Raw genomic sequence first — 27,598 nt, 5'->3', positions numbered from 1 at the left:
AATATACGCAAACTACTGGGGATTGGAAGGTTTTCTTACTACACAACACTTCACAGAAATAATAACCTTCCAGAGAGTTTTACAGACACATGTGCTATGCGATGGGTAAGATCAGGCATTACTCAATTTGGATCCCTCTGTAGCTCAACTGGCTATTGCTCATTTGAAGAGCTAAAAAGGGAATTCGGTGTAGAACACAGGGATTTCTTCAAATACTTACAAATAAGAGATTTTATAATGAAAAAGGAGGAGGCAGAGCTACATTCTGGAGAATCCAGACGATTGAATCAATCATCAAAAATTCTAGAGTCAAAATTGGGGAAATTTATAATAATTTAATCACCAGTTTTCCTGATGATTTGGATAAGTACACCTGTAAATGGCGGAACAAATTAGACTTACCGGAATCCTCAATACAGAGGGCGTTCGAACTCTCACAATCTTTATTAATGTCGACCAAAGTACAAGCCCAGTACTATAAACCTTATTTTCAATTGTACTACACCCCCAAGAGGATAGCAAAATGGAGTACGGGTAAAGGAACGCAATGCCCACGATGCGCGCTGCCCGATGCACACCTAATACACATGCTCACTACATGCAAAGCACTTAACCTCATTGGACTGGAAATCTCTGTTTTTTTATCAGGAGTATTTGAGAGAAGATTAGAAATCACAACTGCTGAAATTATATTAGGGGTAGATAGGGGTATTCAACCCGATAACTCGAAAGGACTTCTGTTTGTTTCAATGGCAGTGCTTAGAATTTGCCTGGCATCGGTCTGGCTGGAACCATACCCTCCAACATTCCAGCAATAGAGGGCACGATTGCTAGCAACATATGGTTTAGAGATAGCCATCTATAGGAGTAAGGGAAGGAATAAGAAAAAGAAAGGATTATAAATATGGGATCCCCTTAGTCGGTAGATAGAAAGAAGTGAGTAAGCAAATTTTCATGTATTCCGGTATAAATACAATTGATTTAATGCTGAATTTATTTACCACTTTGTTTACACCTGGCTTTGTATGTATTGTTTGAAAATGCCTGTATCGGGGTGGTTGGGGGGAGGAGGGGAGGGTTGGATAAAAACTGAAAGCACCATAATAAAGAATTGCATTAAAAAGAAATTAAAAAAATAAAATAAAAAAATAAACGTCAATCACAGGTAAGAGAAGTAGGTGAGGGAGGTATAATTAATAATGGAAATTAATTAATTATTTCACACACCCCTTGAGTCCTCCTGTTGTAGAATGCATAGACTAGGAGGAGAGGTTGACAGTACAAGTAAGACAAGTTACTCAGTGAGGGGTACCGCATCTGTAGAAATCAAAACTCATTCTCAGGGGTCTCGCTGATACTTAGTCCTTCAAAAGCTGAACAAAAGTTGGCACAGAAACTGCAATATCAAAAGAAACATTTTATTAAACTCACATGAGTTGAGACTACGTCACACAGAAGCCTTAGCAAATGAATGAGGCAGTCTGCAGAATGCAGAAACCTGGGGCTTTATATATGTTTTAGAGTTACATAGTGAGCATAAATGCAAGGGGTAGTCCTGGCACACAAAAATGCCTAATATGGACATGCAAGTTCTACTTGCTCAACCAAGCGGGAGGTGCTAACAGTTTTCAGAACGTAGTAAACACATTCCTATCTGAAACTAATCAGTACGAGCTGCAGACCCTACTGGGCATTTCTGGGCATGCGTTAAAGTGGAGGAGGCTAAAAATATCTTGTTACTGGGCAGACTTCAGGCGCAGCTAACAGGAAGGTAAGACAAAGCACATGGCAGCACATGGCAGACAAGATGGCTGCCAGAAATACAAAATGGCTTCTGCTAACGCTAAACCATTGCTGCTAATTTATGACAGACTGCCGTTTTAGCGTTAGCTGAAGACATTCCCATGATCCAGTAGGAACATAGAAAATATGTGCTCATTAATTTTCATAATTGTATCAATTTCCTAATTCATTGCTAGGTAAGCATTTTCCATTCTAAACATTTCATTAAGGGTATGAGCAGGAATACAAAAGAGAACGGAACATTGGGTCACAATTTACATACAGACAGTAGGAGAAAGTAAAGACCACTATTACAGACAAAATTATAATTTTTCACAACCCTAAGCAAAAACAAATCCTAAAATCTTTCAGCAACCACTATATACTCAGGTGAAACAGTGGCGATCCTTCAATGCTCTCAGGTTGAATAGGGATACTCTTCCACAGAGAATGAACTTTATTCTGCTTTTACTAAACAGAATACTACTCTAAAACAATGCCAGCAAAACAATAAGAATCAGTCTCCTAACACCCATTTTATGCAATCGCATGAAAACCTCTTATGCAACCACAGCTATGCCCAGAGTCCGTTCAAAGCCTCTCTGGCAGGCTTCTATCGTCCAACAAATCTGCTTCCATTGTTGCATGGGCCTCTTGATTCAGGCCTTCCATGAAAATAGTGCTTCTCAGTATCCGTTGGAGTGCCCTCCTGGCAAACACTCACAGCTCACTTGAAAGTCTCAATGTCTCAATGCAGTGCATCAGTATCTCTCCTCTGCGGCAGACACTACAGCTAGTGTGCTCTTCATTGATCATGGGCACAGATCATCTCGTGCAGACCATCTCGTTCAGACCATCTCGTGCAGACCATCTTGTGCAGACCATCTCGTGCAGACCCGGGTCTACATTCTCAAGCTCCAACACTCATTATTCAGTGTCAGAGGACGCTCAGGCTGCTCTTTCATGGGCACCATAATGTAGTGCCTTTTGCCAATCTTGGATCCTCCGGTGCACTGCCCTTCCTTTGGAGCAAAGGAAAAAGGGAGAGGAGTGTGTGGCCAAAACTCAGGCCAAGAGGCTCAAGGGACTGCACACTGTCAGAGGTTACCAGCACATGACAGGTAGCTTTTGCTCTTTTGCACTGAAACTCTGGTTCTGTGGCAAAACCAGATCCTCCTTCTTCTCTGATGTTCAATGCCTTCTGATGAAGCAAGCACAATGCTTTGAAGATACCATTGATAGCATGCTGGTTCCTTGCTACTTCCTGGGTGCTGGGACTGTAGGGCCAAGGTATGTAGTCCTCATCGATAGCTGACACTGATGAAAATTTGGGCTCATCTTTATCACCGTTCTGCAGGGTATCATTCTCCCTTTTGACTCTGGAAGATTCCGCAGAACCTAGTGATGTAGGAAATGTGACACAGTTGTTAGTTTCCTTCAATTTAGTAAAAAAAAAAACAGTTCAATATTTAACAAGGGGATTGCAAACAGGTGGCCTCCAATCTTCAAAGAAGTGGCCATATGCCATGGGACTATTGTGATTTAAAATACACTGTCATTCTCATAGAATACGAAGACAAAGGCAGTAGGCAAAACAGTGACTCTAGCCTCTTCAATTGGGTTTCCTTATGAGAGCATATCCTCTACCATCTAAGGGTAGATAATTACATAGGAATTCTATACGAATGGATGTCCTCACACATAGTGACATCGTCTAATGGGGTAAACATTTTTCTCAATGATTAAGTCTAAGTGTTCCTAAATTCCTTAACTAGAACATCTCAAAAGCGAAATCACATAATACAGATTATCAGGGACATATAGATACCTCCCTTTTAATAATTGTGCACCAGGTGTACTATGCAATACAAAGGCTAATGATCAAAATGCGGAAACAAAAAGACAAGAACTAGAGAGTCCTGGTGTTTCCATTATTAAAACATATCTGGTCCATCAAAAATTAAAGCAGCAGAAAAAAGAACTGAAAACAAAATTGTAATAGGCATTGAATTTGTCATATTCAAAAAATCAACATAAGGTATTTCCTATTGAGATGGAAAACTTGTCTTACTATAATATTAAGTCAGTTAACCAGTCTATCACTACCCTGACAGTCAGACTGGAGAACATCGAAGTAGGCCTAAAAAAAACTCTTGAAAACCAGTCTGGTTATACAAAAGGGAATTATACATAATATGGTGAACCTGGTACATCACTGCAGTCTGGAAATGTGAACCTGAATAATACACCAATTATAATGAATGAGCTGACTGGTGAAAAGAACACGGAAAAGGGAAATAGGAGTAGGACACAGCTAAAATCCCCAATAACTAGGCACAATGCAACCTCAGTCAGGGGAGAAGCGGCAAAAGAAAAATCTATAGGAAGAACAAAAAAATTACTCGGGTGATAGTCAAGTTTGTGACATAATACCAAGAGTATGGGTGATACACAAAAGTCAGAATAGTACACAAATTGTAACTCTACCGCTGGCCCCTACACCATATACGGTAATCTCAGCTAATGGTCCAGTTCCTTCTGCAAAGGAAAAAATGAAAAGTTTAGGTCTTCTTTAGCAAGAGCCACAAATCTATAATTTCATCCTTAGGTCCAATCAAGGAAATATAAATTTAGGGCTGCCTATTCCTTGAAGGAAAAGGGCAGTAACGTGACTACAGGTGACACAACTTGATCCTGTATCTCTCTTTTTATTTTTCTTCAATACTTATAGCCAAATTAGACATACACTGGTGAAGTGTTGTCTCTCTTGTTCACAACATGAAAAATCATATCTGTGAAATTTAGTATCAGCACAAATTTACCGAACTGTTGTGCAGCGATTTGCATCGTCATGAAAGGTCCCTTCACAACACAGGGGAACTTGTAATAGTATCAAAAGCAACAACATAAAACAAAAACATGCAATAACATAAAAAACACACACATGCCTGTATATCGAGCACAAAAAGCATAGGCAAAGTAGAATAGCATATGTAAATAAGCGGTGACACACAACACCATTGAATGCACTTTATGCACTGTGAACCTGCAGCCCAAAACCCAATATTCTGGCCAGCTTAATTTGTCAGGCTTAAAATCGAAATTACACCAAAATTACTTTCTTTTACGTTCCTCACCCGCCGTTTGACAGCAGATCACCAGTCAATGGAGATCAGCTGTCAAATACAACTTACTGTGTCGCTTCTGACACACAGGACCAGCAGGAACAATTCATAAAAGGATAAAATGCAAAATCATGAAAAAATACACAACATTTAGTTTCAAAGAAGTCATAATAAAAAAAACCCATCTCTTTTCAACATACTGCTGACACTGCACATAACACACACAATATCAACTGTAACCAACCATCTTCTTTAAACATGCTAAACCACCTTAATTTTGACTGTCCAAAAATAAAACTCTTTCACAGACACTCTGCATGTCCCGTGCGCCAACCCCCTTTAAGACCCTGCTATTTTTTTCTCTCTTCAAGGCTGGTCAGGAATGCACTTCTCGGAGACAATGCCCTAATTTAATAGGCTGCAGATGTTGACGTAAAAGCCTCGCACAGTCCTCTAATGTGCAAGCTTTAATTTCTGTTCGTCAGAGAAGCTTCACCAAACTGTGATTTCTCCATCTGTTTTCACTTACTTCTAAACCCCCATCTCACTGACCTTAAGGTCAAAATCTGCCTGGCGCACTCCGCGCTCCTCAGCCCCCCTCTCTATTTCCTCACTCGAGCTGACAAAGACAAAAAGCCTTCCTAACTCTTTCTAACCTGCAATAATCAACCCTATTTAAAAACACATGTTATATAAATGACTTCTTTTAGGGGCTAAAATTAATTTATTCTTAGATTATTAAAACATTTACTGTGAATAATTGGCAGAACATAATGACATAACATAACAGCTTTAGAACAAATGTTTGCTACCACCCTATGCAATGGTACTCATTTCATCAACCTTAAATGAATGAACGTCTCAATAGACCCAGCTAAAGTTAGAACCTTCAACCCTGATATTAAACACAAGCCTCTGCACCAGGCACATTGGCTCACTGAGCTATGAAAAGCAACCTCAAATAATAACAACCTGCAAGTTTGCATCATACACAAATGTATGCATTTACTGAAGCCTGAGACACTTTAAAGCTATTGTAAATGACAAGAATGCTGTTTAAAAGTCTATTTAACTCAATTTCGACTTTGATCTCTGGGTCAATTGCATTACTTATTATTCATCCTCAGAATGTTCTTTACAGATTGCAAAGATTGGACATTAGACATATCTCATGTAATTCCTTAGAAAAATGAGTTTTTACGCCTGTGCCAAGTGAAAACCAACATGCAAATGTCTGATTATGCAGTAACACACAACTTAAATTAAATTTTAAAGCTAGGAGGTCATAGTTTGAGTATTAAGCTTTATAAATATTAAAAAATGAATTTAGAAGCACTTATTTTTTTTAAATAATTATTTTTCATAAATCCAATCATTTTTGATAATTCCACATATAAAAGCAAGCTGCATCTCTTGCCTATCATTTTTAGACACATTCATTTATGAGCCTAAGCACATAAGCCTACCTTAAAACATGACAGATTGTCGCGCCACTTTTTTCAAAAGAATTTTTCTTATTTAGCAGAAGAACCAAGAATATACTTACAAAAAAATGCTTAACGAGAGGAAAACCGCAATTGAAATGTCTTCCTGTGACACAAAAAAATGAACCTTATTTTTGTAACCCTTCAAAACACTATTCTGAAATGCAAAGTTCAAACCGTGATTAACTAACGGCTAAGTCCTGGCTAAATAAACATTCCGATGTTATTCGTGGCCTTCGAAAAACAACATCTGCTTCCTTAACAGCAGTAAGAGCCCTGCACTGTGTTGAAACCTGAGCACGGTGGCAGTCTTACTGAAAACAGACATTTCAAGTTTTAAAATGCGTGTGCAATAAGATGCATTTAAATTTTAGCAAAATTTCACTTTAACTGAAGTGTTTGCCTTTTTACATGTACTACAATGAATGTAAGTAAAAAATGCTATAAGTTCGTTTTTCTACAAAACACACAATTTATTTTTGAGGCCTTTCATATTCCTAGTAAATGTGAATTTTAACTTTATCTGTTTTAAGCATTTAACAGTTTGCACATATGCACTTTTGCTTAGTCTATAATTTAAATAGCAACATATAATGATTTTAGCATATCACATGGCAAATTGCTGCATTTTTATTTGATTTCTACTTAATATTAATGAATCTGACATATTACTTAACAGACTGAAAACATCAAAAAACCCACAAACACACATTGAGCTCATTTCAGACATAAACAGAAAAGGGTTCAAACACTCAGGACACACAATACAGCGCTTTGGTCATTTGTTTTTTAAATTGCGCCATCGCTTTTCACTTACAGAAGTTACTCTAATGGGAAAAACCACATAGATATTTAAACACACATTTAACCAACAGATCAACACATAGGATTGAAACAAAGTACAGCCCACAGACTATAATTAAACCAAACCATTTGTAAATACTAGTTGTAAGTCATATTTACAAGAAACGCTTCTCAATAGTGTTCCAAAAGACTGCAAAAAACAGTCCAACAGACTGCTGTATGTCCAAGAAGCCAAAATACCCTCAATTCACTAGTTTTGACTGGCAGAGCACCAAAAATCGCTCTGCATATCTCCATTCATAAAATTGCACAGAACAAAGGATCCTTATATGTATTATGTCCATATTTTAATTCCCTGGGGATACAAAATCACTAAGGAAGAAATATGTTTTTATAACCAAACCTATTCAGGTATTCCCTCTAGGGGAGCTAGCTAATTTTATTCACATCTCACTATGGTACCTTCCAAAAAGCAACACATTCTTTTATTTGAGCTTGAAAACAGGCATGCCAAAAATATTGCGGAATATACAATATTATACCCAAAGTAGTGCTTAAAGTACTCTTTGTACGTGCACCGTTCAAATTTCATACAAAAGAGAGGAAAATCTCCTCATTACCTGCCTACACAAATTGCAATTTGCATATTACACATACACATTCACATATGACTAGTCATCCCAATCCAAATTGCCACAGCAAGCGTATTCTAAAACTGCCTTGCCACTCACAGGCTACAAAAGCTCACAGCAAGTACCGTAGAACGGTTCTTACCACTCACAGAGCGTCCAGGTTCTAACTGCCAAGTTCTGAATGACCTAACGGTCTCTTTTTTTTTTTTTTGAATACTCACGTCAAAAATGTTCTCAGTCAGGAGTGACATCATGTGGAGGATCAAAATCAGGAAGATCAGAAACACACTTCGCTGCAGAGAGAAAAAATCCCCAGAATCTCCTGTGCACAGAGTACCTTCTTAGTAGAAACTTGTCTTGTCTTCCTCCGTAGATTTCTGTCTCCTGACAAGATCACTCCTTCAGATAGCCACCTCTCTGATGAGACCCACGTTGGCGCGCCATTTGTAGAAATCAAAACTCCTTCTCAGGGGTCTCGCTGATACTTAGTCCTTCAAAAGCTGAACAAAAGTTGGCACAGAAACTGCAATATCAAAAGAAACATTTTATTAAACTCACATGAGTTGAGACTACGTCACACAGAAGCCTTAGCAACTGAATGAGGCAGTCTGCAGAATGCTGAAACCTGGGGCTTTATATATGTTTTAGAGTTACATAGTAAGCATAAATGCAAGGGGCAGTCCTGGCTCAAGTGAGCACACAAAAATGCCTAATATGAACATGCAAGTTCTACTTGCTCAACCAAGTGGGAGGAGCTAACAGTTTTCAGAATGTAGTAAACACATTCCTATCTGAAATTAATCAGTAACAGCTGCAGACCCTACCGGGCATTTCTGGGCATGCGTTAAAGTGGAGGAGGCTAAAAATGTCCTGTTACTGGGCAGACTTCAGGCGCAGCTAACAGGAAGGTAGGACAAAGCACATGGTGAGCACATGGCAGCACATGGCAGACAAGATGGCTGCCAGAAATACAAAATGGCTTCTGCTAACGCTAACCCATTGCTGCTAATTCACGACACATCTATCTGTTTCTGTGTTTCAAATCGGCAGATCATTTAAATCAAACACTGGCTGCGGCCCTGCACAAGCAAGTAAACTGTGTGTCGTAACCCCCCCACAAAACATTAACATTGTATGTAAAGGTTGAGTATGAATACAATTTAATCTCCTAATAAAAATAATCTATGTAAACACCTGACCCACCCCTCTCCCCAACCCCAACCAATGTCCACCAAGAAAAATTCCAACCAATGTCCAGTGAATAATAAAACCCCAACGCCGAATTCCCACCCAAAAAAAAGGAATAAAAAAGAGGCAATCCAACAGGGTATTTCTTTGCTGGATTTGGCGGGCTCTGAGTTGCTTGTCCACTAGGACCTTTACCTGCTCCTGTAGGGGCTCCTCTAGGCGTGCCATTCTTGAATGCCCTACTAATGCATCCACAGGGGGGGCAGCAGTGTTGGATATAGTGCAGCAGCGGGTGGCTGCCTGACTGCGGCTCTGTACCACTGGAGGGGACTGGGCCTTGCTGGGGGCCTGGGGCATTGGAGGCGGTTGCAGCTGCTGCCGCCTCCTCCTCCTCCTCCGCCAAAACCACCAGCCACTGGTATTGGTTTGTATGGCCTCCAGCTTCTGGCACCGGGCCATGGCTGCTAACTCCTTCCTGTCCAGTTTAGATTTTCCTTTGGAAGGAGTAGACATATCAAGAAGAAAAAAAAGACTATTGTAACAATATACTCTTTGCAAAACAGTAAGGCAAATTAATTCTACACATAGTGGCACAGTAGCACTAGCAAACACAGTACATAGCATTTGTGGTATGTATCTATCCTCCCACTACCTCAGCCTCTAACGTTTGTGGGAGGTTCAGGCATCATACTAGCACCATGGTCTCGAGTACACAGTACTCCAGTCTTCTTCTTCTCTCTTATTTAGCAAAATTACGGAGCCTTGTTGAAGCCGGCATGCCAGATCAGTCATCTTGCACCCAAGACAAACATACTTGTGACGCAGACTCAAGTTAGTTTTATTTACTACTGTATGCAGGTGGGGAAGCTGATTACACACTAATCGTATTTTTCTATTACGGGTGGCACTGGCCATACTCTGTTACATCAAGGGAAACTGCTCAATTTCACTTTCACCTTGCCTTGACTACTACAAAAAGGCAGATGATTGTTATTGTTATTGTTATTGTTAACCGAAGCTTGTATTGCGCCACCGTCAGGTCTCTAGGCACTCATGACAGATGGAGGTAACTGATATCTGATCCAAATGATCATTGCTTATATATGGGACAACATGAGGTACTTTGCTTTGATTGAGTGTGTAAACAATAAACATGCAGCTGTAACAGTCGAAAATAAATTAACCTAGGTAGGGAGTGGGCCTTGGAGTCAGAGGAAGGCGCTTGATACCAACATACATACACAATATATATGCTGTGCTTGCAAACTACTGTGAGTCAAGGGTGTATTCTGAAAATACAACTTCATTCTGTTCTCCTTGACTTTGCTACTTTGGTGCGATTTCTTTTACATTCTCTTCAAACTAGTATTGAAGGATTCGCGGACCGTCTATTTATTATTTATGAACACTAATCCAGTGTTCCATTCCAATTCCAGAATACTAACTAAGCCTAAGTACCATCTGACCTAGGCCACTATTCCAGACGGGCCAATTGTTCACTAAGTCTACATTTCCATTTATTTTAGTCCTCAAAAATGCCTAGATGGGGGACACATGCATACATTTTTACATACACCAAATTGTTGGTTGGTTGCTGCTGATGTTCTGCTAGTGCTAAGCCTATTACCACTCACTAAACAAACTACAAAAGATTTTACTGAGGACTGGGGTAGGCAGCACTCAGCAGCACGTGACATAACAGAGGCTGCATTACTCAGACCGCTACAAAATTACCAACTAATACTAATAAGTAACCAAACCTATCTATCCACCACTATCTCTTTGTGACAGGAGGACAAAGGAAGGACTAGAGTCTCTCTAGCATTACCTAACTTAAGTTCTCTAAAGTAAACTTGCAAACAAGTAAGATTAGTAGTGCTCAGCACCTGTGGCATAACAATCACAGAAGATTTTTAAACATAATTTACCTGCAATGTAAGCAGCAACATTCTTGCTATTCGGAAAAAAATTGTATTTGCAGTATATATAACAGAGCAGAAGAACACCAAGCTTTAATATTAAATAGCTTCTCACCAAGCCCAGGGCCCCCAACTCCTAGCAGGTTTAGCAGGTCCTGCTCCCGGTCCAGGATATCGGACCACCAGTGCGACAGCTGGTTTGGGGTGCGCCGGACCCAGGCCTACCCCCTGCTGCCAGGGTTAAGGGGAGGTGGCGCTGCCCAAAAAAACGAAGTGCGGCCACCTCTGCCTCTCCAAATACGGCCCTTGCCTGCGCCCCTTTTAAGCTCCACCTTCCGCAAGGATGGCGGTCGCGGCTCTGGCTGCGTCTAAGCGCCTTGCCCTTTGCCATGGTTCTGGTACACGACTGGCGGAAAAGAAAAGGTAGGAATTAATAAAGTAAGGTAAAGAAAATATAAAAGCAAGTAATAGAAAAAGAGTGAAAAACAAAAACATTAGAAAGAAACTCAAAATATAGAATCAGGAAAATAGGGAGATAGATAATAAATAAAAAAGATTAAAAAAAAGTTTCCAGAAACATAGCATTGAAAAGATAGAGGGAGGATAGAAAAGAAGGCCCAGAACCATAGCAAAAAAATTAAATAATACTATAGCTGCGCCCGTTGCGACCGCATAGGCAAGTTCACATGATATCCCCCCGAGCACGCAAAAAGTGCCGTGAATATACAAAACGCGTCTTGAACAGGAAATACGCATCACGAACGGGTGGGAACATGCAATACTTATTCTGAACAGGAAATATACATCGCTAATGGGCGGGACAAGTGAAAAAAAGATGGCAGCGCCCATTGGTGACCGCATGGGCAAGTTCGCGAGATATTTCTCCCTGAGCATGCAAACAGCATCCCGAACGCGCAATACACATTCCCGAAGAGGAAAAACACATGCCCGCGGAATTCTGCATAGCTCTCAGATTTTTTTTACCACTTTGCGGAACTCTGCGTAGCGCGACTACGTAAACTTCGCCCAGGGTTACTCGACACATCACTCACCATGAACCGACAGGTAAATGCTGTCACCTCCAGCTGCCTCAACACACTCCACATCCTCAGCAAGACCTTCAAATGGATCCCACTGAGTCAAAAAAGATGGTCACCCACGCACTCATCACCAGCAGACCGGACTATGGAAACACCCGCCAGATTCGTCCTAGACATCACCAGGCAAGAACATATCAGCCAACACCTATATAGACTCCACTGTCCCCCCTTGGAGAAAAGAATCACCTTCAAGATCTTCACCCATGCCTATACAACAATGGGCCAAAATACCTCAACAACAAAATGAACTTTCAAGTACCCAAAAGAAACCTCCGATCCACCAACCTCGCTCTGGCCGAAACCCTGAGCATCCACAGAGCCAGAGCAGGCGGAAGATCCTTCTCCCAAATTGCAGCCAAGACCCGGAACGAGCTACCAGCAGACATCAGGCGCGCCCCACTCCCTGAACACCTTCAGAAAGACCCTGAAGACCTATCTCTTCTGCTAAGCAGATCTGCATCCCCCCTCCCCTCTCCCCAAGCGCCTTGAGACCCTCACGGGTGAGTAGTGTGTTTACAATCCCCCTGATCGATTGATTGATTGATTGAGATAAAATATACTTGTTGCTGTAGCTCATCTTTATATTGAGGCTCTAAAGCATCAGCAAAATGCCACCAACCACAAGCCTAAGCTTAGCCTTAGTGAAACCAGGAAGAGAGATGCCAACTGAGCAACATGACAGCACTAATGCTTACTATAAATTGGGCAACACCCAAGCACCATTCACCTACCACAGAAGAGTGATGGATGTTGGTTTAGTCAGGTGAATGTGACCGTGGGCCAGCTGTGGAGTTGATTAAGAGCTCAGGTTAAAGTTTGAGTCCACTTTGACCACCGTCCCTTGCATTTTCTTCTCAAAATGACAGTCATCGAAGCAGCATGCTGCCATGTAACTTAACTCTTGGATTTGGCCTATATGGTTGAATCTCCATTTTTATAGCTAAAAAATATATATAAACTTAGTTGCCCGCTATTTGAAGTCTATAAAATTGGGATACATCAAGGTCAAGCACTCCCATCTTGTTGAATAATACCCCATTGTGGAGGCAATTCACTCTTGAGGTTTGAACCTACTTAACCTCTTTATAGTCGAATGAGAGAGGAGATTGAGTGTGTCTACCCATTGACTTCAAGAGAATCCCAGGTTAGTTGCTGTCTTGTTTTTAAATAATTGTTTTAATTTTTTTATTGATGGTAAATTCCATTGTATGGTACATTACATTCTACACTTTTTTCAACTCTTTAGCCTCAAAAAAGCCACAGGAAATACAGCCACACAGGAGGCGAAACACATCTCGGATGAATGCAATATACCAACAGTACAAGTTACATATCTGAATCAGGCTTCTCTGCAAAAATATACAATGAAAAGCATACAATGGAATTTATCATCACTAAGGAAAAATGAAAAAATAAAAATAAAAACAAGACAAAAACGAATCTGTGTTTCTCTTTAACTCAATAGGTAGGCTCACTCAATCTCTTCGCTATTTTCAGTCTATAGTTGATGTTTAATTCTTCTTTCAGGAGAAATTTGCTTTATGCCTGATGTTGTATTTCCAGGTAGCAAGTCACTTTTTTCCCATCCTCTCACAAAGCTTTCCTTTCTGTCTCTGCTGAAAGGAGACCTATTTTAATTTACCGCTTGACGTATAAAGCCGCTCTAGCAATTTGCTAAACCACAGATGCAGACTTGTCCAAAAATACCTACTTCCTTTTCAAATACAAAATTACCAACAGTTTGATGGATTGTTTCATCTATCTTATCATTTTAACAAAATAGGGGTTATCCTTCTATCATGTGAAATATGGCCAAGAGAGTATAGCAAAGTTTACAAACTTTGCAACTTCATAATGCTGGGAAGTCTGTGACCTTTGCAACAAACCCAAGGATAGGGAATTGTCGGAATGCCAGGGGTAGCGGGGGTGACATCATAGATGCTTGACCCTAATGATATCCCAGAAAGTGACATTTGAGCTTTGATCCTGAATCTTCTCAGAAAGTCATGTCACATCAACTTAACCATGAACACATCAAAATAAATAGCGTTGCTGAAGTTGGATAATAACTGCATGCTTAGTATAACAACACACCACAGACAAATGTCTATTTTAGACACCATCTATAGAAAGGTTCCCCCATAATATGTCAAAGGAACATTTACTTACTTTGTAGTAGGACACCAAAGTGTGTTAGTCTGACATCTTTTAGGGGGACGGAGTGATGGGGGAAAGGTTTCTCTTCCCTATAAAACATTTTAAAAAAAGAATTGTGAATTTTAAAGCACAATTTTCGCAAACATTGAAAAGTCATTCATTAAAAAGTCCTTTCATGGTGTGCTGAGTTAAGATACCTGACAGGCCCATTAGTTGACCCCATTTTGTTTTTAAAGTCCTATGTCCTATGTGTGCCCCATATGTCAACAATTAGCTCCAATTTGAGCACCAGATTTTACATTACATACAAAATACCAGTGTCAGAGCTGTGCCAATACTGATGTCCATGTACCATGGGTGACCCTTATATCAAAGTTATGTCTAGTATGCCAGGGACAGCATTTTGACATGGATGTACCCCATACATATCTCACGGTTCTCCTCTTATATGCCAAAAATTCCCTCCAATGTGCCAGAGTCAGAATGTTTCCACAGGTGCTACCCATATTAAGATTTTTCTAAAGTATGCCATGATTTTTCAACAGTTGTTCCATGCCTCTGCCCCGACATCACTCTCACAACGCTCAATGGCTACAAGATCACACCAACAAACAAGGAGGAGGCATCACCATCATACACTAAACAAAAATCTTCTGCACCACCACCAATGTCAACACCACAACAATCTCTACTTCCAACTCTACACTGATGACAGAACAACCGTCAGTCACCCTCACCTACAGACCCCCAGGACCACGCATTGGTATCTGCAATGCCATCACCAACTTCATTGTCGCACTAGCCATCAAGTTCAAGCACTACATCTTCCTCGGAGACCGCAACTTCTACCTTGACGGCCCCACAGACACCAACTCTGCCAATCTCCTGAAATGCATGGGCAACATCAGCCTGACCCAGTTGGTCACTACCCGATACACAGAGCAAGACACACACTGGACCCAATTTTTATAGCCAGCTACAGAGTAAAATATGTCTATGCCACAGAACTCACCTGGACCGAATACTCCTTCATCCACTTCACCATCGCAGGATCACCATGCACCAGCACCCCCATTATCCCCTTACACAGCTGGAACAAAGTAAAAAAGCCCCAGTAGATGGATGCCCACAACACCACCCAGCCCGATCATGCAACTTACCTGAAACAACCAGTCTAGAACCTCACCACTTGGATCACCAGTGCCGCTGTACGAGTCACCCCCATCAAACTAGTCAAGACCTGTGGAGCCATCAAAGAAGCCATCTGGTACACGCCAATACTAAGAACAATGAAACAGCAGGAGAGAAGATGGCCCACTAGCAGAGACACCACAGACCAAACAAATTTAAAGTCAGCCCTCAAGAAATTCCACCAGTGGCTGAAAGACGTGGAAAAAGATGCCCTTATGACATGCATCGAAGCAAGCGTCAACCACACCAAGTAACTCTTCAGCCTCATCAGAGAGTTCTCCTGCCCTATGGCCACAAAACACATGATCCCACCCTCACAACAACTCTGCAGCGCTCTGGTGGACAACTTCCACAAAAAGATAGCCCAAATCTATAAGAACTTCGAGCCCCAACCCACTGACCTCCACATCCTCTTTATTCCAATAGAAGCCTCTCCTGACCAGCCACTTACCACTTAGGAACAGCTCACCACACAGACCACCACAGCTATCATGAACTCCATTTACTCAGGATCACCCACATACCCCTGCCCCCACCACCTCTTTAACCTTGGAGGCAAGGCTATCAGCCACCAACTCACCACAATCCTCAATGCATCCATTGGCACAACCTCTTTTTCCAACATGCAGGAGTCAGACTACTCCTCAAGCAACCCTCCATCAACCCCAACGAACTCCAGAAATTCAGCCTCATTTTGCTTCTCCATTTCCCCCTCCAAAGTTCTTGAGTAGCTCACTGAATACCTGGAGAGAAACAACCGGCTCAACACCTCCCAATCCAGTTTCCATGCCAACCACAGCACTGAGACCACCCTGATCGGCACCACTCAAGACATCTGTACCCTGCTCAGTAGAGGAGAATCAGTGGTCCTGATCCTCCTTGACCTCATCGCAGCATTCAACACAGTATCCTACCACACACTCATCAGGAGACTGCACCACTTCCGGATCCAGGAAGATGCCCGCAGATGGATTGCATTGTTCCGCATGGGTCAAACTCAGCGAATTTGCCGCCCTCCATTTGACTCAGAACCCAAGAGCACCATCTGATGCATCCTTCGGGGTTCATCCCTCAGCCACACCCTCTTCAACACCAACATGACACCTCTAGCTGACATCATCAGAACCCATGACATCAACATCATATACTATGGCAACGCCCAGCTCATCCTCTCGCTCTCAGCAGACCCCACCACCATGAAGACCAACTTACACAACTGCATGAAGAATGTCACTGACTGGATGAAGACCAACTGTCTGAAGATCAACACTGACAAAACCGAAGTGCTGATCTTCGACAACAATGCCTCCCCTTGGAACGACACCTGGTGTCCTGCCAAACTCGGAAAGACCATGCTTACAACTACAGCATCAACCTGGACAGCAAGCTCACCATGAAGCGACAGATCAATGTAGTCTCCTTTCTCCTGCTTTCACTCTCCTGCATGCTCTAAAGAAACTTCAGATGACTTCCAATTGACTCGAAGAAAACCATCACTCAAGCCCTAGTCACCAGATGGCTGGACTACGGCAACACACTGTGCACAGGAACCACCTCAAAACAAATGAAGACTAGAGATCACACAGAACTCATCAGCCAGACTAATCCTCAACCTGCCAAATAGACCCATATGATCCCACACCTTAGGACCTCCACTGGCTCCCATTCCAGAAAAGATGCACATTCAAGATATTTACACACACATACAAAGCCCTCCACAACCTAAGGCCAGCAAAAATCAACCACCGCCTGAACTTCCATAACTCATCCAGGAACCTTCATTCTGCCATCTTCATCCTCACACAGACACTGCGATCCCTCATAGCCACAGTAAAGGCTATTCTGTCTCCGCCATTGAAGTCCTGAAATGGCCTTTCCCTTCATCTCTGGACATCACTCTCACTGTAAGAATTAAGGAAGGGACTCAAGACCTGGCTTTTTGACTTGCTACCTAGCACATGCAAACCCTCACAGGTGATTATCAGCAATATGCAAATACTGAATGATTGATGCCAAAAGATAAACCAAGGAGCCTGCCAGGTCCAACAGGAGACTTGCGAGCATAGCAGCACATCCTCACTATTGCACACTTGCATTCACTTACTCACACTCAATCACTCACATTTTTGCTCGCTAATCTGAGCCCACTCACATTTATTTTCACTCAGTCTCTTGCATTCACTCTTACCCTGATTCATTTATTCACAATCTCTGTGGATTACTCTTACTCTGATTCACTTATACTTTCAACCTTGCTCACTTTTAGTCACACACACATTCCACATACAGACATACATGCTCACACATACACACGCACTTACACCCAAACTTACTCTCATCCACATTGCACACAGATAACTTATATTTAAATGTATTTTATTTTTCTAACCAAAGAAGCCAGTGAAGTGTACAGGAACAAGATACTGCAGCTCCACTTTTAATTACACTAATAGTGAATGATAGACTATTGTTCACTTTCAATGTAAAGTCACAATTACCAGAAAATAACGAGGTTATTGTGGAAAAAAGGGTAGGGCTGATGGCCTGTTTCAAGATTGCCCGGCGTTAACCGCCTCTATACCACTCTAGTTACCAAACAAAGAGGCAGGCACTGGAGACTGGAAGGCAGGAAACAGAAGTTTTTATTCCGACGGATCAGAACACATCAGATCAGACAACAAGGTATCGTCTCGAGGTGCTCTAACAGCCTCTCTGAGGTCTGGCCTCTTATACCCTGGTTTATGACGTGTGAGCATTCTTTATTGCATAAAAAACTCTGTGAACTCACAAAAAGACATCCCCGTAATCCTCGTGTCAGACCCACCCCCACATGTATCCACAATAGAGGTCCTCACCCTGCTGATAATAAGAGGGGGCTATCACGCAGCTGAGTGTTCCGCCGATTCTTAGGATGTGTGCGCCTGATCGTATCCCAGGGGGTGGGGAGGCCAGGATCAATAGTGGGCCCTTTGAAGAGGAGCGATTCCATACAATAGGGGGCAGTAAACTGTATCTCCCGGCTAGGCGAAGGCCTCGGACCTGTGTGGACAATCGGACTCGGGGAAGGGGTCATCAAAGGAGAGGTATTCATGCCGCATGGACAATCAAGCGTGGAGGGAGAGTTTACCAACAGAGGGGTATTCATGGAAGGAAAGGAGGTGTTGGTCAGGTGCGAGCGTGACTCCCAAGGACAGAGTCATGCAGAAGAAGAAGGTTTATGACTTGCCCATGTGAGGAAGGGGGGGGGAAAGCCAGGGTGCGCGGAGGATGCTCGCAGGGTCAGGGGAGCACGCTGGCGATCGATCGTGGACAGGGAGACCATGATACCTAAAATGGCTGTCGTGCATGTTGTACGTGGGTGACAAGCTGGCACAGATGATGTTCAGCTTGTGTATTAAAATTCCACAGTCCTCCCTTTTAACATATCTCGCCAACTTGTCAGTTCGGATTTATCCCCAAAAGGCCACGTATTTCTACTTCATAGAGGGGACTCATGCGCTCATTTCTGAAGTCCAAAGTCTTTGAGCACATACAGTTAGTAACGAGTGCACACAAGGATGGCAGGCATTGGATACTTAAGCAACACACACATAGTATCACAATCGGTATCAATAAAAAGGTAAACAACCTCCAACCCCAGTCCTTCAAAGTGTCCCAGAACCAGCTCCCAAGCGACCATCCTTCTTGTTCTTGGTGAACCTCCGAGGAAAGTCTGTGGAGGTGTTCAATTGCTTTGTAGACTGAGGGCGAGTTATCTGGCACGTAGGTGCAACAGCTAGATCCGATGATGCGGCATGCTCCTCCTCGATCGGCTAGAACCACATCTAGAACAAGGCGGTTTTGAAGGCCCACAAGGCGGACCGCCTGAAGTTCAGCCGTGTTGTTAGCGAGGATGCCAGCCGTGATGTTGATCGTTGTTTCTACTGCCTGGGTCAGGTGTCGGATAGCGCGATTGTTCGCCATCGGGCCCCACAGAGGAACAAGTCCCTTTGCTGCATCCAGGAACTGTGCTCCAGTGGAGTCGGCTTGTCCAATGTCATTTGCGCGCCTCTGCCGGTGATGGTTAGCAGAGGCTACATATGTGGGAGGGAGAACGAAGGCGATGTAGCAGGTACCCTTCCAACCTTTCAGGAGCCAGGTGTAAGCTTTGGTGCCACAAACAAAGTACATATTTGGAGAAGCAACAAAGGAAGGGGGATCAACTGAGTCCAATGTTCTGGTGATGCGGCAAGAACTGTGACCCACCAGCTGCGTTCCCCGGCCTTCGAGGCACACAAGACCTGTGACATTGATAACGGACAGGGCCACAGTCAGAGTGGCGGCAGTCTGTTTCTGCAGATGAGAGAAGGTGGGTCTAGCTGGATTGTGGAGCACTTGCACTTCAACACGTTCTTTGGCTGGGATGTTCATAAGAAAGGCGGCACCCGAGGGCACAGGACACAGGGGAGCAGAGGTCCTTCCTGTTTTGTTCAGCCAAAACCCATAGTAGAAGTGTGATACTGTCTGGCCGGAAGAGGCGTTGTCCTTGTGGCTCTCTTGCATGAGGATCAACCGGGCGAGGCAGGAGCCGTGAACTGAAAAAGGAGAAGGGATGAAGGGGATGGAGTGTCCAGTGGCATGCGGGAGCAACCCGCAGATCCAGCAGTTCGTGGCATTTGCAGCAAGGTTGTGTTGGTGCAACAGTTGCGCGAAGGAATTGTTCCAGAATTCCCTGCGCCTTTCTCGGAGCTGAGGCGACAGGGAGATCAGGTGATGCTCTTTCATGGGGGTCGGTTGTGCAGTGGACAGCAATGCCTGATGAGCGGGTGTGCTTTCCTCCAGAATCCAGAAGGAGGTCATGAGGAGGAGGCAGAAGAGGAAGACAATGAAGAGGGCGATTGTCTTTGATTTGTGCAAATTGTCAGTCTTTGGGTTTCTATAGTGGGTATTTCCGGTTGCTTCCATCGTCTTCTTATCTGGCGCTTCCATCATCTTCTTATCTGGCGCTTCCATCATCTTCAAGGTGCTCGGTAGCGGGCAGAACCACAGACTTCGTTTAGCTTCTCTCCGGGTAACCCTTAGTTGTGCTTAGGTCACCGTTCTGAGATTTAACTTAGTCCGTGGCCTACTTAGCCGAAGCTCCCTCCTTTCGACGCAGGAAATACCCTTCTCTGGATGGCACAGTGGGATCAGGGAATTTTGCAAGTTCAAGTGCCTCGGTATCGGGATAACAGTTTAATGCTGGCCGGTCTTTGTTCAGGAGCTCTTCTTGGGTGTTGACGTTTTCTGTCGTGGCCAGGGTCGGGGAGACCCTCCTGCAGTGGTGCGCGTGCAGCCAGTGCCTCTTCCCCTCCACTCGAAGCGCCGTCCGGGTGGTGATCAGTACTTGCCAGGGGCCCGTCCACCGGGGTTCCAGACTCTTGGCCCGTTGAAAGTTCCGGACTAAGACGTAGTCCCCCGGTTGGATGTCGTGGCCTGGGCCCCTGGAAGCATCGGGGATGGCCTGCTGCACCTGTTGATGAATGACAGACAACATTTTAGTTAACTTGCCCAAATAATCAGACAGTAGGACGTCCGGGACGTCATGAATGGAGGTGGGTTTGGGGGCAGTCCAGAGGTTCATCGGTCGCCCGAATACGACCTCGTAGGGGGTCAAATGGTGTTTGGTGGGAGTGGAGCGCATCGACAGCAATGCCAGTGGGAGGGCATCTGGCCACTTAAGTCCAGTGTTGGCCACTATTTTTGACAGTTTCAGCTTCAATGTGGCATTATGTCTCTCCACCAAACCGGCGGATTGGGGGTGGAAGACTGCATGAAATCTCTGCTTCACCCCCAACCCTTTCAAGATTAGTTGGATAACCTCAGCTATGAAGTGGGGGCCATTGTCGCTCCATAAAATTCAACAAAGGCCATAGCGAGGGAAAAACTCTTTCAGTAGTACTTTGGCAGTAGTCATGGCAGTGTTGTCACGGGTTGGATAGGCCTCTACCCATTTGCTGAAGGCACATACAATGACTAGTACATACTTCAAGCCTTGGCATCTCTCTAGCTGGATGTAATCCATCTGGAGGACCTCAAAGGGGTGATCGGGGATCCCAAACCCTCCCCGGGGCACCACAGTTCCTTTCCCGGGGCTGTGTTGCAAACAGATAAGGCACTGCTGGACCAGGCGTTTGGCTGAGTCGGGGATTTTGTCGTTGTACCAGACTTTGGAAATGAGTTCGATCATGGGTGCAGATCCTATGTGTGCGGGGGAATGTGCCATAGTCAGTATCGGGATCAGGTATGAGTCAGGCAGCAGCCATCTGTTTGCATCTTTTGTCCGCCAGCAGCCCTCATCGTCCTTCAAACCCACCCGTGCCCACTCGGTCAGTTCGTGAGGGGTGCTGGCCGACTGGATGTCTCTAATCATTTCCCTATCGTCAGTCCATTTCTCTGCTTGTGACCTGGTCACATACATGCGTGTCACCGTTTTATTCTCAGCTGTGGTTCGTGCAGTGATGTCGGCCAGTGCGTTCCCTTGTCCGACTAAGTCTGTCACCTTCTTGTGTGCCTGGCATTTGATCACCGCTAATCGTTTGGGGAGGAGAACTGCTTCAATCAAAGCAGAAACCAGATCTCCGTGAAGGATGGGTGTGCCATGGGACGTCAGGAATCCCCTTTCCCTCCACAGGAGCCCAAAATGGTGAACCACCCCGAAGGCATACTGGCTGTCCGTGTATATGTTCGCGGTGGTTCCTGTTGCTATGATGCAAGCTCGTGTGAGGGCTATCAGCTCTGCCGCCTGTGCAGATCGTTGTGTGATGCGGGCTGTCTCAACTATTGTTCGGGCTGTCGTTACCGCATAGACAGCTGAAGTGGTGCCATCTGGGAGTTTGATGCATGAGCCGTCTACCCATAGCTCTCCATCAGGGTCTGTAAAAGCAGTGTCTCGGAGGTCAACTCTACTCCTAGTCTGTTCATCCGTGAGGGTCACACAGTCGTGTATGGGAGGCACGTCGGGGTCATTTCCAGGCAGGGGCAACAGTGTGGCAGGATTCAAAGTCGTGCATCTCTTTAGTGTGATGTGGGGTGCAAGTAGCGTCAATTCGTACCCTGTCAGTCGTGCGCTAGTTAGGTGTTGAGTCTTGGTTTGGTTCAAAAGGGTGTCGACCGCATGGGGTACTAACACGGTGAGGGAGTTTGAAAGTACGATTCCCTCGCTCTGATGGATAGAGACAGCAGCGGCAGCTACTGCTCGAAGGCAGGCAGGCAAAGCTCTGGCTACAGGGTCAAGAGTGGCAGAGAAGTAGGCACAAGGGCGCTGCTTAGGACCGATAGACTGTGTTAGGACAGACAATACACACCCCTCCCTTTCGTGGGTGAAGAGGGAAAAGGGCTTGGAGTAATCCGGTGTTCCCAGGACGGGAGCCGAGCAAAGGGCATCCCGTAACTCCTTAAAGGATGCTTGACACTCAGGGGTCCAAGGAAGCGGGAAGGGGGCATCTTTGGCCAGCAAGGCAAGTAGGGGGTTTTACAATGAGGCTGAAATTTGGTAACCATTGTCTGCAAAAAGAGGTAAGGCCAACCAAAGAGCGGACTTGCTTTTGTGTTTTTGGGATGGGGGTGTCTAGGATGGTTTGGATTCGATCGGGCGTAAGTTTCCTCCCTTCTTTGGACAGGAGATGGCCTAGGTATGTCACTTGTGGCTGGCAGAACTGTAATTTCTTTTTGGAGACTTTGTGGCCATTTTCTGCGAGAAAGTGTAGGAGTTGGACAGTGGCTGTGATTGCAAGTGGGGTGGTGTCAGCCGCCAAAAGGATATCATCGACATATTGGATCAACACCACTCCATCTGGTAGCTGGACGGCGTCCAGCTGTCTTTTGAGTGCCTGGCTGTAAATGCTGGGACTTTCAGTGTACCCCTGGGGAGCTCTACAAAATCGGTACGAGCAGGATTTTAGGGTGAAGCCGAAGAGATAGCGGCTGTCTGGATGGATGGGCATAGAGATAAACGCATTTTTGAGATCAATAACAGTGAAGGTGGTGGCAGTGGACGGGATGAGGGTCAGAATGGTGGTGATGTCTGAGACTACGGGGTATTGGGGTACAACCACTTTGTTAATCTCTCGCAGGTCGATGATGAAGCGGTACGCTTTCTCATCTCCCTCGCCTTGCTTCTTAACAATGGCTAGGATAGGGCTGTTTCAGACATTGCTAACCACTTCTTCGACCACTCCTGCATCTACCAGAGACTGAATGATCGCTACCAGTGCCTTCTCGCCCTCGGGCGATATCCGATACTGTGGGAGTTTCGGGAGCATGGCGTCCTGTCTTACAGTTATATGAATGGGGTCAATCATCATTCGTCCCACATCAGAGTCATTTTTGGCCCATAGGTACGGGGGCAGGGAGTCGAGCAAGGACAGATCACAGTCAGTCAGGGAGTACATGTGTCGTGTTAAGCAAGATTTAGGCACGCTCGGGTTGTCGTGCAGGATGACTCGGACTCCATCTGGGGAACACCTGATAGTAGCTCGAAAATGTTTCAGCAAATCAATGCCCATAATGGCGTCAGGGGAGTTGGAGGAGAGCAAAAATGTCGTGGCAGTGGTATTGTTATCTAGGTCAAAGGAGATAGGTACGGACAGGGGGTTAGTGGAGGGCGTCCCATCGAAACCTATCGATGTAATGTGTGAGCCAGACAAGGGTGCCCTTGGAATCAGTCGTTTCGATAACACACTACGTGTCGCCCCAGGGTCTACCAAAAATGGAGACTCTGTACCCAGGACCTTAGCAGTGACGTAAGGACCTTGCTGGTCAACACAGAGCTCGACTGGATCCCTCCCTTGCCCCTGGCAGTCCTATGCAAAATCGGGGGCATTCTCACCATCAGATAGTTGATACTGGTTCTGTCTAGGACGGTCAAATGTGTTCGATCTCCCTGGTCTGTCATTGTTGGTGTCGTTTGTGTACCCTCGTCCTTGTCCCCTATTTCTCGGCCCACCCGCTACGTCCTTGGGGTCCCTATTTCTGTTCATCTCTAACAGAACCGGACACTTGGATTTCCAATGACCGAATCCTTTGCAGAAGGCACACTGGTCCCCGCTAATGTCTCTACGTCCAATGTGGGGTGTCGGGGTGTGGTCTTTGGGAGGTGGATTTCTAGGGGTGGTCGATTGGTACTTCCCCCTGTGGGGTTCCCGTCCGACCGCTATACCTTGTATCTGGGCTATCATCACCCTCTCTTTCAAATCTTTCTTCTTCTTCTCGGATGCCCTATCACTCTCATTCTTCTGGTGCTCGTAATACTGAGCCATCTGAAGGATAGCTGCGGGTTTGGAGGGCCCCCAACTACTCTCACTCGTCTGCAGCTTTTGGGAGACCTCTTGCGATAAACCCTTTACATAATTTTGCACAAACAGGTGTTGTCCGGTTGCGGTGGTCATGTCTTGGCCACTGTAGTCGGAGAACACTGTCTCGAATCGGGAGAAGTATTCCGATACATCTTCCTGGGGTTTCTGACGACAGGCCGTGACTACCGACCAATCTACCTTTTTCTCTGGGATCAGTGTCTTTATTTTCTGAACTAATTTGTCTGGGAGTTCTAATATGTCCTTTACTGGTTTCCTTCCGGGCTCTCGCTGTCTATCTAGCTCACTGAGTTGCTTCCAGGTATGTCCGAACAGATCCGTGTGGTCAGCCTTCCGGATTTGCTTCCACACGTCAGCTGGCAGGCATAACCCGAAAAACAAGTCAATGTCCGCTAAAGTCATTATCGTCGAACCCAAGGCTGTGCCTAATTCGGTATAGAATGCTGTCGGGTTCTTTCTTAAATCGGGCAGAGTTTGTCTAAAGGTTAAGATATCTTGTCGGTCCCATGGTTGGTAAACGCAATTGTACACAACCCTCCCCTTTGCATCCTCATGGTTAATATCGTCGTTTGTTCCCTGACCACGTGGCGGAACCCAGTAAGGGGCCGCCTCTCTGATGGGCATCATAGTGTTGGCTACTTCTACTGAGGACTCGGTTGTTTCAGGGACTGTAACCTTGACTTCTGGTTTCTGTTCCGTGAGGTGGCGGAAGACCTCAAGCATTTGCATGAAGAGGTCCGTCGCATCACGTTCAGTCCCATCTCCAACATCAATCTTTCTATATAGCGCTGTCAGTTTAGCGGGGCCCTTACTCTGGTACCTATCCTCATATGCGTTCAGGGTGTGGTAGCTGAATCGTAAAACGAAATGCCGTCTGTGGTTGTCGGCATGTGAATTATACATGTTCATTGTGTATTCTTCGCTCTCCTTCCGTTCTACTAGTGTCTTTGCTATTTTGTCAATCCCATCCCGCTCATCTTTACTCAACCTATTTGGTCTGGCTGGTGGTTGCTTGCTATCCTCGGGGTCATCTGGCGGTGTTGCTAATGTGGCTGGTGCGGAGGCCGTGAGGGCTGGTGCACTAGCGCTAAGGTCGCTCTCGTTCGCACTCAGGGCTTGCAGGTGTCGTTGGCAGGGGGCATATGGAGGGGGCATGTAGATGATTGGGGGACCTAGCAGTAACTCATCGTTCGCCCGTTGTTTGGAGGGCAATTCAGGGTAGAGCGTAGAGGGGGTCCTAACAGGACATTGACCTGTCAACCCTGATTCTTGTTTTTGTGTAGCTTCCTTTCTTTCTTTTATTTCTTCTTCTAGTTGCTTAGCGGCTAGGTGGCCTGCCTTTCGTAATTCTTTCCCTATTTTTGCTTCTTCTCTTTTTCTTCGTTGTTCCGTTTCTTTGCGCCACATGCCGATACTATTGAGCATAGTGGGCGTAGTCTTATTTTTCTGGAGCGCTATTTCTAATGTTTTTATATTATGATCATCAAAGGAACCTATCAGTGGCCACTGACTTTCGGGGTTCTTCTTTGTATATTTATGCCATAACTTAGTATAATATTTACAACAAGGGGTGGTGAGGGACAGAGTCTCTGAATTAAACAGAATACTCTCACCCAGTCAAGAGATCAGGGCTAGATCCAACACCGTTTTTTAGCTCACTGCACCATCCCAGTTTCAGAACCTGGCTGTATGCAAATTAGTCTGTTACTGTCCCAGTGCATGATGGGAACAGGGCAAACCAAACTACAAAAGCCAATTCTTACACTGGGAAGGAAACAAGCTACCGGGCACCGGTTTCTGGCATTTCAGCCGTCTTCTGCCCGGCTTGCTTGAATACTGATGGTGCAATGAGCAAGGGACTCACATCTGAGTATACCCTTCCACGCTTAGGGTAGACAAAAATATTACAACAAGGGGTGGTGAGGGACAGAGTCTCTGAATTAAACAGAATACTCTCACCCAGTCAAGAGATCAGGGCTAGATCCAACACCGTTTTTTAGCTCACTGCACCATCCCAGTTTCAGAACCTGGCTGTATGCAAATTAGTCTGTTACTGTCCCAGTGCATGATGGGAACAGGGCAAACCAAACTACAAAAGCCAATTCTTATACTGGGAAGGAAACAAGCTACCGGGGACCGGTTTCTGGCATTTCAGCCGTCTTCGGCTCGGCTTGCTTGAATCCTGATGGTGCAATGAGCAAGGGACTCACATCTGAGTAAACCCTTCCACGCTTAGGGTGGACAAAAATATTTACAACAAGGGGTGGTGAGGGACAGAGTCTCTGAATTAAACAGAATACTCTCACCCAGTCAAGAGATCAGGGCTAGATCCAACACCGTTTTTTAGCTCACTGCACCATCCCAGTTTCAGAACCTGGCTGTATGCAAATTAGTCTGTTACTGTCCCAGTGCATGATGGGAACAGGGCAAACCAAACTACAAAAGCCAATTCTTACACTGGGAAGGAAACATGCTACCGGGGACCGGTTTCTGGCATTTCAGCCGTCTTCGGCCCGGCTTGCTTGAATCCTGATGGTGCAATGAGCAAGGGACTCACATCTAAGTATACCCTTCCACGCTTAGGGTGGACAAAAATATTTACAACTAGGGGTGGTGAGGGACAGAGTCTCTGAATTAAACAGAATACTCTCACCCAGTCAAGAGATCAGAGCTAGATCCAACACCATTTTTTAGCTCACTGCACCATCCCAGTTTCAGAACCTGGCTGTATGCAAATTAGTCTGTTACTGTCCCAGTGCATGATGGGAACAGGGCAAACCAAACTACAAAAGCCAATTCTTACACTGGGAAGGAAACAAGCTACCGGGGACCGGTTTCTGGCATTTCAGCCGTCTTCGGCCCGGCTTGCTTGAATCCTGATGGT

The sequence above is a fragment of the Lissotriton vulgaris genome, chromosome 7 (genome assembly GCF_964263255.1).
Source record: "Lissotriton vulgaris chromosome 7, aLisVul1.2, whole genome shotgun sequence".
NCBI classification, from domain to species: Eukaryota; Metazoa; Chordata; class Amphibia; order Caudata; family Salamandridae; genus Lissotriton; species Lissotriton vulgaris.
The sequence above is the reverse complement of the archived record's forward strand: the minus strand, read 5'-3'. Positions refer to the sequence as shown.